This window comes from Nyctibius grandis, chromosome 4, assembly GCF_013368605.1.
Source record: "Nyctibius grandis isolate bNycGra1 chromosome 4, bNycGra1.pri, whole genome shotgun sequence".
NCBI lineage: Eukaryota > Metazoa > Chordata > Aves > Nyctibiiformes > Nyctibiidae > Nyctibius > Nyctibius grandis.
The window spans coordinates 32,559,048-32,566,408 of record NC_090661.1 but is presented as its reverse complement, the minus strand read 5'-3'; positions in this window follow the sequence as shown (position 1 = coordinate 32,566,408).

Sequence of the window (7,361 nt, the reverse complement as noted above, 5' to 3'; positions counted from 1 at the left end):
GTTTTTTCATCAGTCCAAAGAAAGAGGATTATACAAATTGTTGCTCCTTCACAGGCCTCTGTCAGCAATCCTCAAGAGGAGCCTTACCATTTCAGCTTCATGCAGTGACTTGAACCCTGAGCACGTGAGTTGTAGGACGAATATTAAATTCTGTGGGGCTGCTCACGATTCAAGTTAAGTATGTGTCTGTTCTCTGGCGAAAGAGATGGGAGAGGATAGGATATCCTATCACGAGAACCCATATTTGATCAGCCAACAGAGGTAGCTACAAGAGTAGCTGCTCTTCAGGTAGCATTCTTCAAATAACTGAAACCAAATTTTGCAGTAGCTGCACAGAATGCTATCTGCCAACCATGAGGCCAATCCACAAAAGCACATTTAATAACAATATTTGATATTTTTTTTTTCCAAATGTGATTTTTCAAACCACCAACCATAAAAGATAATAACAGTCTCAAAAAATAACAGATAGTGAGTGTCTTGTTCTTTCCTGGTCCTGGGCTTTGATGTTGGAGTGACTGGCAAGCACTAACCCCGCAATGGTTGCATATAGTTTATACAAAATACCCAGACAGAGTCAAGATTGGTTTACTGGTAGGTTCAACAGCAAGGTTACTTGTGTCATATAGCTTTACTGTGTTACCTAGAAATCCTTCTACTGCCAATAAGAAATTACTGTAAATGGTAAAGGTGTGCCAAGAGCCACAAAGCACTGTACAAACCTGATCCCATTCTTGCCAGGGCTCAGATGAGTAGTGACTCCCACTGAACTGAGATGCCATTTGCATTAAGCTGTGATAGCATGTGCATATTGACACAAAAAAGGGGCCTAGATCAATATAGCCACTTGCAAAATGAAAGGTATAGACTGATACAGAAGTAATATTATACAATGTAAGAGAGGAAATTTGAGCCAAAGACATTAGTGCAAATACTGAAGACAGTCAGACGCGTTATGGGAAGTTTAATATCCACACTGAACACAGCACTACAGCGCTAAAGGTCTCACCTGGAAGATAACGTCAGGAATATTTCATTCTGTGTGCTTGCATTAATTACATGTTTACTTTTTTAAAAGGGCAGCAGGGACCTATCTAAAAGCAGACAGAAAAGAATTCTCCACCGGCAACCGTACCTTTCTTCTAACCAAACACATTTCTCTGATGTTAGAGCAGGAATCCGATTTCTATTAAACCGGCATAAACCTCAAAACCCCTCATCAGTCAAATTTTATGTTGGTGATGGATTTCACTGAACAACTTTCATCCGTCAATCTCTTAGAAGTAATAAAGATAGATGAAAAAAAATGCCAGAGGATTTGCAGCAGGAAAGACCTGCAAAATTATTACATGTGCCTTTTCAGTTATCATGATGATGTACAATCCTAAACTATTTGATCGCTTGCAAAAATATGTAGTGTTATTTGTTCCTTACATAATTGTTATACTTGTTTCATCAAGGCTTAAAATTATTAATATAAGTAAATTTTCAAGAAGTGACACTGTAGAAAATTTATGATTTTTTTATGCTATTTGTTCAATAAATTATAATGAAGAGATCATAAAGACATGAAATAAAGAAGGGAAAGCAAATTAGAAAAGGGTGCAAAAGTATTTGTACATGAAAATAATTTCTTGTAATTTTGAAAGTTCAATCTCAGTAAAAGCTATTTAAGTATTTAGGCAAGAAATACAAGTTAGGAAAAATGCACTGCTTCGTTTACAACTATCACCTTCAATTTGGAGGGCATTGCCAACAACGGCCACTTAGAAGGAACTTTAATCTGCTTAAGTATAGATTTTCTAATGACTACCCCAGGGCAGCTACCAAAGAGAATGGCCACATATAGGATGTCTAGGCAACTAACGCTTACCTCATTTTTACAATACGCTTACATTTCTATTGAGTCTAGAGATCACAGGAGGCCAGAACATAAAAGTTACTAATCCATTAATGTTCCCCGTTTGTTTCTGGCAAGGTTTATGAATTGTTGCAGTGTTGAAATACAGTGACTTCAGGGGTTATCAACAGATGTCTCAGATTAATGAGTCATAGTTACTGTGATTCAACTAGGTTACTTTTTTTACAGAAAAGAAATTAACTCCACCACCCAATATCATAGAAGAAAAACTGCTGCAAATTTAACTGAAATATCTGCCTAGCAGGGCAAGAATGGAAGCTCTATATTTATTCCCAGTACAGAAATGAACCATATCAAATTGTGGAGAAAAAAAAAAGGAAAAATCATAAAACTTGTAAGGAAGATGTCAAGACAGGAAGTCCTGTAATCCGTATGTCTCATAAATAGATCAGCAGACCCGTCTGTGTCATTAGGTGACTTAAGGGACACAGCAACTGAAAGTACACATACTATTCTGCTAAATGGCATATAAAGTCCTGGGGTTTTTTTTAAACACAAAAGCTTGAAATTTGGAAGAGAAGGATAATATTTTATTGAAACACAAAATACCTGTAGAGCCAGTGCTGAAAATACTAGGTTTTTCAGGCCATTCAAAGTGAGGGGAAATGTAAAATAAGTCCGGAGACAAAGGGTGCACTAGAATGTCACTAGGATGTCTCATTAAGACAGACAGGCTTAGATTTTAATCCCAGGAGAGCTTTCAGAAAACTGAGAAAGAAACATAAGAATTTATTCACCAGAAACTGGGACAGGGAATTCTACAGTTATGACAACAGCCTGAAGTACAAGGGTGGCAGCTGCTCCAGACCAGAACTGCTAAGAATATTATGAACTCTTACTCCGAGTTTTACTTAAGGGAGATATATACACACATGTAAAATAGCTCCATTGATTTCTGAATAGGTTTTGTACGGAATTATATAGGTCTTTTAACTTTTCTTGAACAAAAATTAAAGATAACTTTTTCTTCAGTTTAAAAACTTTTGAGTCTTAAAATTCATTGGTTTCAAGTTTTGAAAATTGAAAAGATTGAAATATATTTCTTCCCTGCTTTCACCAAAATGAAATGCACATTTTGGCAGCAGGGCTTTGGCTGGCATTCTGAGATATAGTTCTTCTGCAATTGCCAAAGGACAAATGATTTTTTCTTAAAATGGGATCTCCAGGCAATTTTTTTTTCTCAACCCTTCTCCCCCTGATAATTGCCAGAGGCCCCATTTTATGAGCTCCCCTGTATTTTTTTTTTTTTTTTCTGAGGTTCTAGTACCATCAGGATTTGATAGTCTTAAAATGTTGTCAGTACCTCAGGCTCTCAAAGCCCCAGCCTGGTATTTGTGCTCAACAAGCTCTGTAGCCACATCCATCGAAGGTTTACACAAATACACTTGGGCTTCCTCCTGTAAATAATTTTTGTATGATTGTATAAGCTAATTTAAAAACTATTCAGCCCTGAATGAACATTTGTGTCAACAAACTAGATATTCAGCCATGAGAAGAAAAGGTTTATTAAGTAGCAAGAGCATCTCTGCAGAGAATATTGTTTTCAGGATACAGGATACTTTCAAAGCTTCCATGATTCAGCAGACCTGGAGGAGCTCTGGGCTAGGCCAGGCCCTTCTGCTTTCTTCCTTAGCAGCAAAAATAAATCTATACTGGTGCACTTGTATTACTGAAAAGTAATAAATCATATTTACATGCTCATTCATTTACTTAAATAACTCCTTAGTTTCTGCAATTACACTGGCTATAGGTATAGGTTAATACAGGTGTTATTACAACATAACTAGTTAATAAAAAGCTTGCAACACGTATTTCTAACAGCAATGTTGAAGAGTCTTATGGTGAAGAAGTTCTATGGTACGAGACAAAACTGCAATTCTCCCTCTTTCATGTATTTCATATGAAATATAACCTGCAAAAAAGGAAAAAAGAACTGTATATATACTTGGCATTTTTCATTTACAGATCCCTGCACTTGTCCTTTAAAGATTACTTCAGTTTCCTACTTGTTCTTAAGTTGAATTCTAATTGCAGTTGTAAGTTGAATTGCAAATGCAGTTCTAACATGCTCCTTTTTCAGTGGAGGCTTCTTTGGCAAAATATCTGGAAGATAACTTCAAAGCAGCTGAAGCCTGATGCACACACAGCAAGTGAAGAAGAAAGTGGATACTGAGTTTTGGACTGCAAGAAGTGATCTTACAAGATCTTAATTTATCAGTTTCTTCCAGGTGATCTAAATCCTGCAATAAGATTTTCAGACCTGTGGAAGCAGAAAGGCCAACTGGAACCTAAGGATGCAAGAGTGGTGGCTGGAGCAAAGTCACCCTGCTTAGGGAAACCCTATGGAATGGATACTGGGGGAGAGGAAATTCTGATTATTTTTTTTTTTCCTCATGTCTTTGTGTTGGCAGAGTGGACATGAGATGGGAAGGTCTTTTCCCAAGAGAAAAAGCCTGAGATCTACAGAAAAATTTGGTGACCTGTGGTGATTGAGGATGAGCCGTGCACAGCTGAATAACTGAAGCGGCTGTACCAAAATAGAAATGTAGCTACTTAGCATAACTTGCTTCGTTGACTTAATGTACTATGTGAATATAAATATACGTTTATAATATGCATAGTAACTAGGTGACTTAACTCTTTCAAAAAAAGTGTGGAAAATAATTGCATGTTTTAGATACACTCCAGAATCTTTTTGTCAGTTTTTGGATTTCAAGAATCACAAAGTGTTTTTCCCTCTTCCTCCTGCTGTGTGAAATCCTCAGACAAACAACAGAATGACTAACACCCCTTGCTATGGAAAGAATGAAACTGAGTATTCAAAGAGTTGCCAAATGCAGAATAAACAAACTGATATAACAATTTCACCCTCTCTATGTATTATGGTGATCTCAGTTTGAATGTCAATATCAATAGAGAAATCTTCAGACAGAAGAGATTTCCAAACAGATCATATCTCTTGAAATGTCGTATTAGAAGAAACAACTTACTCTGCTGAAAAGTCAGAGCCACTGATACCACAACATTACCCTCTCTTGGAAACAGTACCATCTCCTTCTCTACAAAGTAATTGTTTCTTCCATAACAATTTAAGCCACAGAAGCCTGCAACTGCAATTTGTAATTCTAAGAGAGTTCTCAGAATATATCCCAGAACTCCCGGTGATTGGCAGCTCTGTAAAAAGCGATAGCTAGCCCAACTATCCATCAAACAAATGAGTAGTAAGTCATTTGGAATTTCTCCCAATGCTATTCAGTTTTCTGTAGAATTTAATTCTGTTGTGTGTAGGAGAGGTTTCCCAAAGGTTAATAACTGTGTCATTTTATATTTTGCTCAGAAAACTGAGAGCTAGAAAACCATATTTCAGGCTAATTGCATATAAAATAGTTTAGAAAATAGTCACCTTGAATTATGGACATACAAAAATGAAATGTATCTGAAGGCTTTTTATTTCATATTTTCTTCAGAACGAATAATTCAAGTTTGTTTAAGAATTCTACTTAAACTTACTAGACATTGCTAAGGATACTGGGGTTTTTTTTCCTCTCTTTTTACATAAACCTGCTATTAAAGCCCAAGATAAGACTAGGAGATACCTCCATTCCTTAGTATTCAGAGCCTGGAATTCTTTGCTGAAGATGATAAATGCTTATTACAAGTAGAAAGGAGAGGTGACTTCATTTTGAGATGTTGCCAGCAGAAGGGGTGCTGCTCTTTTCTTCCCAGAAAAAGCTTGCCCAGGATATGGGGCACTAGGGTTATATTTCTCTCTGGACCAGATGAATCTCTAGCTACATCTCCCGCTTCCCAGGGACATGCCATAAGCATGCTGTTGTGAGCCACTCTTGGTGGGAATGTTCTGCGTGACTTCTGCTGAAATTCTGCCATTTCCTATAAAGGAAGACAGGATTTCTGGTGCCAGAAAAAGAGCATAAAAGTTTGTCTTGAGACATTTTCTTTGGACTATTTCTGAATATCATCCAGAATGTTTTCTTCATAAAAGATAGAAACAATCCTTGGAGAAAATACCAAAGCACACTTCCTCCTTCCAGCTGACTTGTCTTAAATAGTACCCTCATTTGCAGAATAAAATGGACCTCCTTCTCTAGATATAAACTGCTTAGGAAAGCTATGAAGAGGAATGCCAATTTAGATATTACATTACATTTGAACTCAATGTGAGAGTTCCATCAGTGAAGAACAGCCCAGAGAAGCACAAAGAAGCAAGACTCCAGGGAAACAGGCAGTTAAGGAAGAGTAAGGCAAAGTTCAGTAGTCTCAAGGTAAAAGGGCAGCTGAGCCGGAATTGCGACCTCTTCCACCCCTACCATGCTCTATTCCAGCTTCTGTGAATTTTCTCTTTAAGTCTAGTCCTTGAACCAAACTTTTTAACTAACGTTTTTGTGCCCCTCATGCTAAAGTTCATCAAACACTTCTATCCAGAGTAAGCTGACACTACCAATGAGCAAAGCAATCCTACCTACCTGCCCTCCTGGCTGGCTGTTTCTGTACCTGTGTCATGTCCTCTCTTGTACTGAGACAAGCATTTATGAGGCCATACTGTAAACTGGATCAGGAAACTCATCTGGCTGAACGCTAGTGGTATTTTTCCTGCTGGGTTAGTTTCTAGCTGGAGCAGTCCTCTGAGTCAGTTGATTGTAGAGTCACATGAACATCTGTGCAGCACAAGGCTGGGGCGGCACACGGGCAGGAACAGGCAGCCAGGAGGGAGAAGGAGCAGGGTGTAGAGTGGAGAGATCCACGTCTTCCATGAGCAGTGCCAGTGTATGCTGTCCTGAAGTGGTGCTTAAGCCCCAGCCTTACTCCAGGGTGCCTGGGGACTGATTCGCAGGAGCATTCACAATTACAAGTGAATTCCTGGGGAGGTTGTGCTTCCTTGAAAAGAAGAGCTATCCCCTACTAACTGTATTGGAAAAAACAGGTGCTAGATATTTGATCTGTAAATGGGGATAATAATATGACGTTACAGGAAAGGGGTAAAAATACATTTGTTGCTGTTCATGAAGCATTCTGTTCTGATAAACGCTCTAGATCAAACCAGTTGGCAATGCATACGCCTGTCTTCCAAGCTAGTGGACAATAGCATGCAGAAAGGAAGGTGTGGAGCTGTGCTCTGATTCCTCAGGCGTCAGAGAAACTGTGGAGAAAGTTGAATAATAATGTAATTACAATTTATATTATAGAGTGCCCAAGAAATCTGAAATAAAGGTATAAGCAGATGGCATTTGGCGTTTATTATTTTTGAGTGTTTGACTTTTCACCCCTAATCTTTCAATGCATGGGAGGGGAGTTTTGTGTTAAATACAGTCTACAAAGGCACTTTGGAATTCTGCTTATGTGGTTTTTAAACACTTGAATAGTATGATTTGATGACTGACATTGTATCACGTCACTTGAAAATTTGAACAAAAGAGCCCTC